A 14,634-nucleotide genomic window follows, 5' to 3' on the forward strand; every position below is an offset into this window, starting at 1 on the left:
TTTAGTTTGATAAGTTTTACTCAAATATAAATGATTTTAACATAAAAAGCAACTTAATAAATATACTCCGTTTAATATCACTTTTACAAAGAAAAATACAACTTACGTAAAATTAATTTCACTTTAACTAAGCTTTATTGTTCTTAGAAATTTTTGGAATTTTGTCAAAATAACTTATGTGGTAAAACATCTAAACCGTGTAGATTATTTAAAACAAGACTTAGTAATTTTTATAATTTGCAATATATTTTGAGGTGCAAAAAATCAGCATTGACTTACTGAGTTTTAAATTATTTTAATAATATATACATATCTTTATACTTCATTATTTAATTTTATTTGAAACGTCATAATTTTGTGATTTTTTTTTTGTGTGATTATTTAAAAAATCTGCTATGTACTTTATTTCAATCTGAAGATACGTGTTAAACGTTGAAATTTAGTAAACGATGCGAAAATTAGTTATTTTTTGTATTATGAATATACTTATGTTTAAATTATTTCTTCAAATAGAATGTAATTATATAACTACTCAGTACTTAATAGTACGAGAATGCTTTCGGTGTAGCTTTAAAACTTTATTTTGAAACTTTTTTCGAAAGTTTTTATACTTTTTAGTTAAATTTTCCAGAAAAAAAGAGTTACTAGTCTTTTACATATATCAATACATTTAAAAAAATTTAAAGATCTAAATTAATAAGAGCAGATTTATACAAAGAAAAAAAAAGATAAAAAGCGTATTTTTAAATTGTTTTGTTTAAAACTTTTCTTTTCTATTACTACTTATTCAAAACGAAATGTGTTTAGACTTTGTTGTCAAACATTAAATTAAAAGCGATACAGCAGTTATAACTTTTAAATCATTGCAGTAGGTTTAGTTTTCTTATATAGCTAATTATTCGCTATTAAAAAATCAGAAAATTTAACAATAAAAATATTTCGAAAATAATGTTATGTTTGTAATTTTGTTCATCATATTTTGTAATGTCATAGATTATTTTTGCTGTTATGCCAAGTTTGGCAAATTTACCTTATAAATAAAAGTATATGTAAAAGTTAACGTTATTTAAGATTATGATATTACAATAAATATTTTCAAGAACTATTTTAAATTTTTACCAAAATAAGTTGTTTGTTTCTACTAAATTAGACTTAGTGCAAAGTTTACGCAGATTGTTTTTTAGTTTTGTAGTAAGCATTATAACGAAACCCATTAAATTTTCTTATAGCTCGTGCTCTTTAAAAGCTTAAAACTATTTGAGATATTTGTCAATAGCTAAATTTTCTTAAATCTAATTTTAATGCAATTGTTCAATATTTTAATATTCTTTTATGGTTTGTAAAGCATTATTTTATCAGTTGTTTTCTTTGAAAATTCAAAAAATTATGTTTTTAGTATTAATAATAAAAGAAAAAACATAACATTTGTTCTTGTATAAAAAGCAAAATCTTAAAACAACACTCTACGGTTTTCCAAAAAAACAAAACATAACTTAAATACTACAACCAAAAACAATGTACAACAGCAAACAACTTGTTCAGAACAAAAAATATTCTTGTTTTCAAATTTACAAACATCTGTGTTGGCAACTTTCTAAAAAAAAGTTATTTACTATCCAATTTACATACTTACTTAAGGTAAGTAAACGTTATTAATTATTTTAAAGAATATAAGTTAAATATACACTAGCTAAGAATTTCAAAACTTTGTTAAACTTTTTAACAGTTCTTAGTATAAAATACATATTTCCTTTTTAGTCTACTGTTTCTAATTATGTTGTTCCACTTAGTATAACTTTAGAATTGTTTTCAAAATTATTTACAATATGATTGTTTATCTTTACTTAAATTTGTTTCTCAATTTACTTTAAAGTAAACGTCTTGTTTGAATAAACGTTTATCTATCACAATTGTTTATAAAATTCAATAGCTTGCTAAATCGAAATGTTGTTTTGCACAAATTTAAAAAAGAGAACTCAGCAAACTGCGGCTTGTGAAGTTAAATTTTATATAATACTTTAAAACTTGTTTTATACTTTGAAGTGAAAAAGCTGGTAAAACTTAAAAAACTTTAATTTTGAAGAAAATATATCTTTTTATATATACAAAAAGTTTTGTACACTGACAAAGTAATTTCTGCCTTTTGTGACAACTTGTATACTGAATATTGAAATAAAATATAAAACGTACAAAAACAGAAAATTAAACGTTTTACCTCTGTATCAAACCAATATCCAAGCGCTTATTTCGTATCTAATACTGAGATTATACAGTTATAATTCAAACTATAAAAAACTAAAACTGTATGTTTATTTTCTCAGAAAATTGAAAAAAATGTTTGATATTGATAAACTACAACCTCTTTATTTTATATAAACAAATAATTTGTTCATCCTATCTATATATATTAAAAATAAATAACTAAAACAAATACTATTAGTTTTCAACAAAACTACAAATTACGTGTTTTGAAAGAAATACTGTTTAAAGGGCTGTTTAAATTCTACTTTAAATAAAATAAAGTGTTTTCAAAGATAGAAAAATTACCATTTGTTGATATTTCAAACTTTTATTTTACAACAAAAAAAAAACATATATATTTTTTGCCTATGTCAATTGTAAAAAAAATCTTTAACAAATTTACTTACTGTTGCTTTAGCAATGAAAATAAAAAAAATAACAAATGTTTAGAGACTACTTCTACTTAGTTGCAGTACCATGAATTTTTAGAGAATTAAACTTTCAAAAAGGTCGGAGCTAAGACTATAATACATTCAAATGTTTTTGCGAAACGTAAAACTATCTTTTTAAAAACAAATGACCCTTGACATATTTGTTTAAAAGCTACCACTTTGCTCATATATAAACTTTCTAAATCCTTTATTTTATGTAAATAATGAAGCTTTTATAAGTGCACATTACGTTTATGATTTTATGTAAACAGTTTAGAAGAACTTTTTTTTAACTTATATATAACAAATTCTATTTTAAAACAAATCTATATTGCTAAAACTATTGAAAGAAAAAATATATGTTGTGAAGCTTAATAGTAATTAGTAAAATGGTTGTACAAGCAAAAATAATATTTATATTTAAAATAATGATTTTTATACTTAAAACTTATAGTTATACAAAAACAATCAATCCAAGCAAGGAGTACATATTAGAAAACGTAAATAATAACATTTATCGCCAAAGTTTATTAATTAGTTTAAGAATTAAGGAAACAAACAAAACTTTCACGTAAGTATTTGTTTTAAAACTTTAAACCTGTCTTGTTCATAAATATATTGTTTACAGTTAAAAAAATGTAGGCTAAATTTTATTTATAACTTATAACATATATGATAACTTTGTGGTTTTTTAAGTATTTAGTATAATAAGTGATTTGTAGGTGTGATCAATGTTTTCTATAATGCTATAACGTTCAAAAAAGTATTAAAAGTAAATGATGAATTGAGCTATATTTAGAAAGTGTTAAAATCTATAAATGAATGAATGATGGATAGTAAAAGAAGGTCTAAACTTTAACGGAACAAACATCAGTTTTCGTACAAACACAACAATGTAAGGTTCACAGTTAACAGGCAGTTTGCCTCTTGACGTCATTTGACAACACGGATGTCGGAAATAATGACTATAATCAGTTTTCTACTCGTTTATTTTTACTTCAACGCATAAATGAATAGTCGACTTAAGATTTAATGTTTTACCTAAGGAACTTTAGCTGTCTAAAATACTGATTTCGGCTAAGAAACTTTTAAAGCTCAACAATTAACATACTTTACGTACTAAAAATGACATTTATAATACTAGATATTTATTTTTCAAACAACGTTTGTGTAGATTTTAAATAAGCAACGTCTTTCATATACAACCTTTTTAGTTTTAGAAGATATATGTTCCAGTGTTGTAAGTTTTCATCAGTAGAAAAAATAGAAGCAAGAAGATTCTACAACTGTTACTCTTAGCTAATTTAACCCGAAGACATTGAATAAAATATTAAATTTTAGAAATAAAAAAGTATACTAGCTAAAGATAAGGCTAATTAATAAAAAAATTAAATTTTTAGGAATATTTTTTTACAGTTTAATCTAATTTATTTATTTAATTACAAGGCTTCAACTCCTTTAAAAAACTAAAATATACGATTATTATGTTGTTAAAGATAATTTTTAATTATTCTTAAACGATTAGTGTCACTAAACACTGTTTAAGAAGATACAATTTTCAAATGTTTAAAACATTGATGTATTTCTTACTTAATGATATTATTCGTTATTTTAGTAAATTTTATGTACTTTAATAACATACATAACAAACAAATAAAAATTGCAAGTAAAACATTATAAATGCACAGCATTATATACAAAACTATATGTGTAAAAATAAAAAAACATGAGATCAATTGCGATATGAAATAACTATTTTAAACAAATACAAGTAAAATATACATAAAGACAAACTCACAATCAATAAAATGGTAAACAGCCATAAGGTTTCTTTTTTATTTACAAAAACTAAAAGAAAACATAGATTCCATTAAAATATGATCAATTTGTATGCAGCGTCTATATAATAACTAATTCAAGTGTCAACTATTTGTTTATTCAGAACAAAAGAACAAAAAAGGTGGTGAAAATGAAAGTTTATTAAGTTAGTTTTGTTGCTTAAAAATGTACTATTAAACTTATATTTTACTGGTTTGATGGTTTTGAACTAGCTAGATCAAAGTTTTAGTAAAGTATATTGTTCGAATCTTTTGTTGTTCATAGCTTTCGCATTAATCGATAGATATTTAAACTATCAAACATGTTATTACATATACTAACTTAGATTTTATAAACTAAAAATCTTCTTTAAATTGTTATATGTATTTCTAGATGTATCTTTTTAGTAGTTTTATATTTTTAAATGCTCATAAAAGTAGTAACAAAATCTTTATTAAAAATGCATGTTTATTTAATACTTTAGAAATATGAAATACCAAATGTGCTAATCTAAGAGATGAAACAGCGTATTTTTAAATTTAATATATTATTTTCATTAGTTTTTTTACATAAAACCCAATATCAAAAATTAGACTTTTAAGATAAGCTTACAATTTTAAATGCCAGTTTTGCATCAAAGCTACACAAAAATTAAAACAACTCTTTAACTTAGCACCAAATTTAATACAAATAGTATTCTTCAATTCCTCTTTTCTTATACAAACTTCAAATTTTTATAACTTCAAAAATAATTTTTATATGTGTTAACTTTGCCTAATGCTTGTTTTTTAACGAGTTTTATGTTTTTTTTTCTACTGAATTAATAAGTATCTAAACTAAAAGTTTTAAAATTAAATGAAATGTAGAACTTAATTTCAAACTTAAATTATCTGGAAATTTCTTAAATATTTTCATATAAACTCTAGTTTCGATTTTATCAAAGAAAAACACTTTTCTTTAAACATTTTTTTTCGAATTTGTTAGCGGTTAAACTGAAACTTTTAAAATTTTTTGAAATATTTAATAATTTAAGTTATATTAATTTAAAAATTTCAAGCTTCTACGTTATAATAACTTTTCTGCTATGTTATAAGCAGTTTTTTGTCGACAATTTTTTGAAATATTTGATTTATAACTAATTTCTCTAGATTAAATTTAGTGTAATCAGTTAGTAGGTTAACCGGTTTGAAGTACTAATCAGTATGTTTTGCAATATATGGCTTACTAAATTACTATTAAGGCTGGATATAATTAATTTATTCTTACACTACTTTTGTAAGTTGTTATTTAAAAAAAGCATTAGTTAACTATGAAGTTTTAAATATTATTGAAGGATTTGTTAAAGTCAAGTTTTTTAGTCTCTAATTTTAACAGTATAAGTCGAATAATAAGTTATTTTAAAGATAATGTCTTGACAATACAACAAGATTGTCACAAGAAATCAGTATCTGCACATTGTTTTTAGCTAGAATAATAAATATATTATCTAAAAGCTTAAACCATATAAATGAAATAAACTTATAAGTCTAATATTCACAGTACTTTTAACTTAATTCATCTTTAAACGTAGTAACAATACTAGCATTATATATAAAAGTTTATTTGAGTAAAATTACTTTTTTTAACCTGTAACAAACTTTGTAAAACTGAAACATAAAAGCTTTTAATGGTATACTTTTTAATAACAAAGTTTTAAAACAGTTTCAATATAATAACAACAAGTTTTAAAAACTGTTTTTAAAAGAGTTATCTAAACTAGCAAAAAAGTTGTAATCGCCCCTTTTACCGTGACATAATATTGTTTTTTTTTTTTGAAATTCATGACAATCAAAATTTATTAAAAGTATCTTAATAGTTAAAGGGACAAGAAAATATTTAATGTAGCTAAAATTGATGATTTAATCTCGCATCTGATAATTTATTGTGGTCAAAAGAAAAATTCTAATGATAAGCGGTATCATTAATTTTGCATTGATTTGTAACTTAAGCTTCACCAACAAATTTATACATAACATCAAAGGTAATGCTTTAAAAAAAAATCAAAATACTATTTTCATGTTTCAAAAGCGCAAGTCTAGTTATAACTTATACTATTATCAATAAGTTATTATACTATCAGGTTTAGTTATATCGGTATAATGTTATTCTACGTTTTATTTAAAAAATAGTCAATTTTTTGAAGGAATAAGTATGCTTTTTTCAAATTTTAACCAACTCACTAAAAAAAATGTCGTTTTACTTCGAGTATTTTTGATTTCAAAATTAAAATAAAACTAAAAAATACTGTGGATGATATACTATAATATTTAAATGCTAACAAAATAAAAGACGAATACAAAACAAGATAAAATTTTAGTGCAAAATATTTCTAAGTATCGTTTTGACAGTCATCCAACTGTAAATCAATGTTTATATGTTTTCAAAATCTGTATATCAAATTTAATGTTATATTCTCATTATAAAAAATATCAACAGTTTTCTAAATACATGTTGAATGAACTTTAAACGTACTGAAAATAAATTAAACTTAGAAAACTTACTTTTATAAAACTTAAAACAAATAAAATAAAATAAGTTAAACTTTTCAGAAATTCACAATTTTTTGTGTTGCTTTTTTTATTAAAAAATGATCAAAACTTCAAAGCAAAAACAGGATGTACCGTATTAGTTTAAAAGTATTCGAGTTACCAAACAACCTGTTTATTTACAAAAAGGAGCTATGTAGCGTAATTTAATTAAATAATTATTTGAAAGGAAATGCTATTGATCCTTTTGTAAATTGTTGCTAAGTTATGAAAAAGTATAAAGCTTTGATTGTGAACTCTCAAAGGTAATTTATATTAATAAAATTGAGCTTTTTTGCATCGTGAATAAAAATGTAACTCAGTAGTCTTATTTCTTTATTCTCTTAAATGTTTTGTTTCATAATTCATTTTTTTAACTAAGTCACTTCTTTAGTATGTGGTTAAAAACTATAAAAGTTTAATATTTGTACATTAAAAGATTATCTAATTCTATGTGTAAAACTTTCTTTTTTTTTATAATTTTATATAAATGTATACTTTTTCAAAAATTGCAGATGATTGACTGTAAAATTTTAGTCGTATAACTTATAGTAGACAAAACAAAATTTTAAAGGTAATAATTAATGTGCCGTATAAAATATATGTAGTAAAAATTACTTTACATCCATATTATATAAAACATAGTAGCTGAAATACCTAAGCAAAAATCATAAATATCGTATACTTGTATTATCCCAATTACTTCCTGAATTTAAGTATGTTTGTGTACAACTTATTTAAGTTTTATATGTTTTTTTGATAACTGGATGTTATAACTGTAAAATTAAATCAAATTTTTTTAACCATAGATGTCGTGTTTATTGATTTATACTTAACATTTAAAGGAATTTTAAAAAGAACAAACACATTTAAGAAACTATAAAACATAAAAAAATAATAAGCTTCTCCTTCATAAAAGTCATTTTTCTTGTTTATAACCTTAATTTAAGTAAAAACCATCAAATAATTTACTTTAAAAAATTTAAAGGACTAATTAAAATATTATTGTTACTATTTTTCAAAAACCTAAAGTTAGTCTTACTAGTTAAAGAAAGGTTCTTTATAAAGCTTACTAGAAAAAATGTCATTAGAAATAAATAACATATAATCTTTAAATAATGCCGAACACATATCTTAAATATTTTAAGCATAAAAAGTTATATTTATATTTTATGTTTAGTTTTAAATCAAAGTTGTAAAGTAAGCTCTTAAAAGGTTTGAAGTTGTTCAGTTCCATTAAAATTTTTGTCTTAAATCTTAGAAAAATCACAGGTATAATTTTTCAAAAACATCAAAGAGTTCACGCATTAGTAAGGAATAAAAATGGTTTTAAGTAAAATTTATGGATAACTGGATGTCACGAAAAAGTGCTTATGAAAATGCGAGTAAACGTGATTTGTAACGAGTATTAGTACAATGTGAAGAAAATATTGTCTTCATAATCTCATAAGCTGTTTTGTTATGGTTTGAAACGAAAACAAACTTTGTTATTTTCCACCAATTTGTTCATTGTTGTCTGTGTTTTGGTTTGGGTTTCGCAGTTGTGTAAAAATTATAAAAATAATTTTAGTCTTGATTAATATTTTCAAAAACTTTGTAAACAGGATTAAAAATATATTTTAGTTATTATTATGATTAAGTGTTAAAAGATATAACAATATAAATTGCATTTTAGAAATTTCTAGTAATACTTCCTCCTTTTAGATTTGATAGTAAAACACTAGTAGTTGTATCAGTTAGTTTAACAGATTTGCAAACTGTTTTTTCAGCTAGCAAATAAAAAAAAAGTGTTATCTTAGTTAACATTTCTTATAAATTGATTATTTGTTATATAGTTAGGCTTCAGTTATGACAACAAACATCTTCTATTACTCAAATTAAGATATTTTGATCCAAAAAATTAATAGTTCTCTGTGTTTACAATATATTTATCTAAATAGTAGTTTTATAGTGAAAAGCAATAATTGAAAAAATAGTGAGGAAATTGATAGTAAAAAACTCTCAATTATGTTATAAATAAAATTTCATTAAGATCTACGTAATAATTTAAAATTAACTTATATAACTAAGCGAATTATAAAATATTTTTTTAACTATAAAAGTTATTTTTTTTCATAAAACCTTAGTAGTTTTATATTTACGTTTAAATAACTCTTACATAAATTTAAAACACTTTCTTTTTATACACATACAAACCAAAATTGAAAACTACCTCAATTATTTCTAACATTCTTTAATTTTTTCGATGATAATAAAACATTATATTTTAGAAAACTTAAAAACAAAGAAACATTTATAAAAAAGGTGATCAAAAAGTAATTTAAAATTTTAGATATATTGAAAACTAATTAAAATACTTTACTATAACTCCTTAAAAATAAACTTTTGTTGTTGGCTTAATTTTTTAATTATAGCCTATTAAGATCGTTTTTGTGTTTTTCGTTACTAAGTTGTAATTAAATCATTAATTTGTCTTAAGTTTAAAGTATAAATAAGTTTTAATAGAGTAAGTAAGTTTAGAAAAATAGTTTTCATTCCATTACAATTTTAAATAAAATAAAAAAAAATGAGTAAAACAGAATATGATATTATAATGAGACTAAACAAAAACTTAAGTCAAGTTTTTTTTTTAAAAAACATTATAATTATTTGTTCAAATTATAACACGAGCTGGTAAAACCAAATCAGTCAGTTATACAGTAGCAAATAATATGTAAAGTTTTTAAAGATTAAGTTAATTTGACGTATAATTGATCTTATAAAATTAGATTAAACAGTTTTGACCATTTCAAATAAATATTCGCATATAAACACATGAAATAAAAAATAAACATTGAATATAAAAACCTTATATACTAAAAATAGTATAAATAATATAAAATACATCAATAAAAACACGATAAAACTGTATGTTTTATTATGTTTTTTTTTATGTTTAATAAATATTCCAAAAGAATCTTAAAAACAATATTTATGTGTAAAAATCTCAGCTTAACCATTTTCTTTTCACATAAATCTAAATTTTTCTATATAAAACAAAAATAAGTGCAAAACTGATCGTAATAAAGATTAATTTTTTCGAGTAATGTCTAAGTTACTGGAGTATTTTCAATAAAAAAAGTGTTTAGTATATAGTTTTAATACATTAAACAAACGTTGAAAAGACTATTTTTTAAAACTTAAGCAGGCTATAAATATATAAAACTTTTCACAGAAGTAAATTTTAGCATAAAATAAGCGTAAAATTCTCGTTTTCCATTTTTGACAAGGTTATAAATACACAAAAAATCAAAGTTTGTTTATGTTATTTCAACACAGAAACGACCTCCCGCAAATAGCTTTCAGAACTTTTCGCAATTCTGATTGGTTCACACGCTCATACACCTGCAGGTTTAAGTTGCCATGACAACGAACAATACTGTGAATTATGACATCACTTAACCATGATCAGCTACCATACACTTTACTGCATCCAACTTCATGCACCGTTTGATTTGTAAAGAAAATTTGAAATTCAATATGAGTAGCTGTAATAAAAATTATGAAACCATACCATGCAAATAATTAAAGACGTTCAAATTTATAGCAACAATTTTCTATGGTTACTAAACGTTTAACTTTATAAACTTAGTACATTTCTTTAAAGTTTTACATTTTTATTATCAGTTATGTAGTTGTCTAGTTTATAAAGTTAGTAAATGACATACATAAATTAAAGTATATTAAGTCATGTTTTTCTAAGCTATGTTTTTATTAATTCTTAAAAACTATTGATTAATTTTTATTTTTAACAAAAAATAAATTCTAAACGTACAATTTCTTGTCAAAAAATATTGGAACTTTAATATTACTAATTTTGATTGACAAATTCTTTAAACAAACCATAACTTCTGCAATCTAAGACCAAATAAAAGAAATTGATACTATTGCAAGAAATAAAATAATATTTTATAAAGATAACTTTGGTACAACGTCGAAATGAAAAAACTTCTTATTAAGTTACTTTTGCAATTTAAGACTCAACTATATTAATAAAATTCAAAGATCCTGATATTGTAAAAAAAAATAAAATTTTGAAGTAAAATAGTTGGTTTTTGTATCAATCTAGTTAAATGTATTTTTTAAGAGTTACTTGAAACTCTTATTATTCACAATGGAATGTTGTATCCTGCTGTAGGTTCTAAATTTCAATTTACAAACAAACGAGCTTTTAAGTGTGAAGAATCTAGTTTTATAATAATTTGAGTGATTTATTTGAAAAGTACTTTTAATTTTTTTAGTATTCTAGTATTACTATAAAAAGCTTTTAGTAGCAATAATAATTTTCAATTAATTGAAAATATATGGTAGAAAATGACTTCTATAAAGTTCTAAAAAGTATTAAATTGTTCTCATAAAATATTTTATTGTATTCTAATACATTTATTGCATATACATACATGTTATCTCTGTTTTAAGTATAAAAAAAAATTGCTATAACAATATCATAAAAAATGATTGTTTACTTATGACATAAGTAGTCTTTTTAAAGTTATTTTTACTTACAGATTTTTTCCTTTACTTTATAGTAAAGTAACTTTTAAATAATCATAACCTCGTTTATCAATTCAATATGTGTACCTATGATTTACAATTTATAGTAAGTTAATTTGTAAAAGCTATATTTTTTTATATTAATATATTTTCTTAAAAATAATATGTTTAAAAATATTTTTTAACTTTGACAAAAACTCATATAACTTCAAAATAAACAAAAAAATGTACTAACTCAAATTAAAAACTTTAATACAAAAAAACGCATAAATACAAAGGTAATATAAATAGAATACCTCTTAAATGATATAATTTTCAAAATAGATATTTCAAAGACAATATCAACTTCAAATATAAAACGTAATATGTTTTGAATAGAATACCTTAATTTTTTTAAAAAGCACCACATTACTTTGTTTTTATCAAACACTAGACTTACAAGCCAATATTCGTTAGTAAACTTGTAATAAATGGAATGCAGCAAAAAAAAAGGGAAAATATTTTTTTCTAATTTCCACATCAGTCTTAGTGAAAAAATCAATTTAAAAACATGCATGTCAAATAAATGTGTTAAACAAGCTAGTCAAAAGCAAAAAAAAAAGTATACAATAGTTTTATTAAAAAAGTTAGATTTGCTAGTTGTAATCATGTAAACATTTACTTCTTAAAACTAACAAAAATATATTATTTAAGTTTTTCAAACTGTACTTTATGTATGTAAATTGTTGTTTGTGATTGTTTGTCATTATTTTTGTTGTTGTATATAAAACGTTTGTTGAATTTTTCGATGTTTAAAAGTTTTATGTATAGCTTCTTAAAAGTTTAAAAATAGTGTCTAAATTTTAGCTATCAACTATTTTCTCTAACGTTTATTTCCATACTATAATAAGTTTATTTCTTAAAATATCATAAATATGAAATAATTATTTTAAATTACATTTAAAATGTTACAAAATTTGGCTGATTATTTAGCTGAGTTTAACTTTAGAACAACTTTTTTTTAGTATAATTTTTTTTTAAATACTAATATTCACGGTAAAAATGGAACATTAAAGTTAACCGTTTTCAATTTATATGTGATTTTATTTATTTAAACTCGAATACCTGCTGTATTATAAATAAGTGATCTATGTTAATGATGATACTTTTTTAACTCAAATTTAAGCCACTCAAAGCGATGTTGAGCTAAAGCAAAGCCCCAATCACGTTTTGAGAGAATGATGATGAAAAAATTGATTGATTTTTTATAAAACATTCTCGTATTTGGCAATTCAGTGCACCATGCATGCGCAATACCGGTTAGAGTGTTATTTTTTTTTTATTTAATTTTTTGTTAACTTGTTTCCTGTTGTTTAGTTTAAGATAACAGCTTAGTTTAATTTTTCAATACTTTTAACAAGCTTTTAGACAAATGAGTCAGTTTTCAGTTGGTTTTTCAATTTTTGCCTATGTTGTGAGTCGTAATTAATTAAATTATTCTTAGTAATTGTCTGAGAAAACAAATAAAACGTTGAATTTGCTCAATCGAACCTTACGTTGACACTATATAACTACTTTTAAAAGTATATTAATAGAAACCTGAACTTTTTATGTTTACCAGTAGATTTGTGATACTTTTGTTTCCGATTGCAATCTAAGCAAAGTTGCAGAATTAATTCAAATATGCAACTCTTAAATGTCAATTGTTATTGAACTTGCGCAAATATAAAACTTCAAGTTTACCTCTCACTATTGCTACCTTCTTTCTTATCGCTTTTTTCAGTTTAAAATTTCAAAGTTTATTCTTATTGCCACTAATCAGCGTGGCGTCTCATCTCTACATAAAGTAAATAAAGTTTAAGATGATTTCAAAGATAAAAGGTTGTTGAAGATGAACACTTGACCTTGCTCGTATTTGTTTGTTCATATTTGTTTGCATCTTTTTAAGTTTCAGTCTTCAAATGTTTGCTAATTGCTTAGTGGAACGGCTATAAATTGAGTTTATAACCAATAGAAACAGATCGGGGGTGTTAAAAGCAATCAATATTTTTCCATCTTTAGCAATGCTGATCAGTTTTAATGATTTTTTGGGTGGTCTTTTGGCTACTATCAGCTGTTGTTTAGCTCCCCTTATTACCGGTAGCAACCTCAAACTGTTTTGAGTCATAATCGGCTTACAGTTAACAGTAAGTATGCAGGATGTTTTAAAAACTGCCTTTAAAAACAGCAATCAGGTTTTCTTACTTGTTTATTATGTCTTATATTTATGAACGAAAAGTATTTTACAGATTTTAATGTTTAAAAAAAAAATTTAGTTTAGATAATTTATTTTTATGTAGAAAAATCATAAAATTAACAAAAAATTTTTATTAGAATTCAAACAAATCAAAAAAATTTCAAACAATGTCTAGAAAAACATTTTTTTTTGTCAGTTCAGTTACGCTTACAACACTTCTTTGGCGCTGAAAGTTCTGATTGCATTATTTCTTCAACTTCTTATAATCAGCAATCAACGGCTGTCGAAACTGTATAAACACGCCTATAAACTAATTGGTGTGCTAATTTTTTGAACTGTAAAATAAGTTTTGTTGTTTTTCGAAGAAAACCGTAGGCATACAACTAGCTTTCGCGTTCTGCAACACAGTGATAAGTCTGAATACTTCCTTAATGTATGTTTACAATGCAACGAATTCGTTTGTATCACTAATCTACTTTAAGTCTATAAAAATGATATTAAGTTTTTAATTTGTTGTAAGCGTGTGAATTACTTTGAAGTTATTTATTATTTATAAAGTGTTTTGACTTTGTTATAACGGTTAAGCTGTTGAAAAGGCATTGCACATATTAACCGGTATAAGTAAGGGTTGAAAAGAAAATGTTTTATATATTAATAGCGTTAGTGTTATGTTTGCTACTGTTAACACTTTTTTTTTAAACAGCTTGTTAAGTTTACTTAGTACTTGTAACTTGTTTTTTATCCGTTACCAAATTCTTTAATAGACGACAAATTAATATTTAGTATGCATTTTTCATCAAACCCTTTAATGTAGTTAAAAAATCAAATTGCT

Source organism: Thalia democratica, chromosome 3, assembly GCF_965202585.1.
Source record: "Thalia democratica chromosome 3, ktThaDemo2.hap1.1, whole genome shotgun sequence".
Classification (NCBI taxonomy): Eukaryota; Metazoa; Chordata; class Thaliacea; order Salpida; family Salpidae; genus Thalia; species Thalia democratica.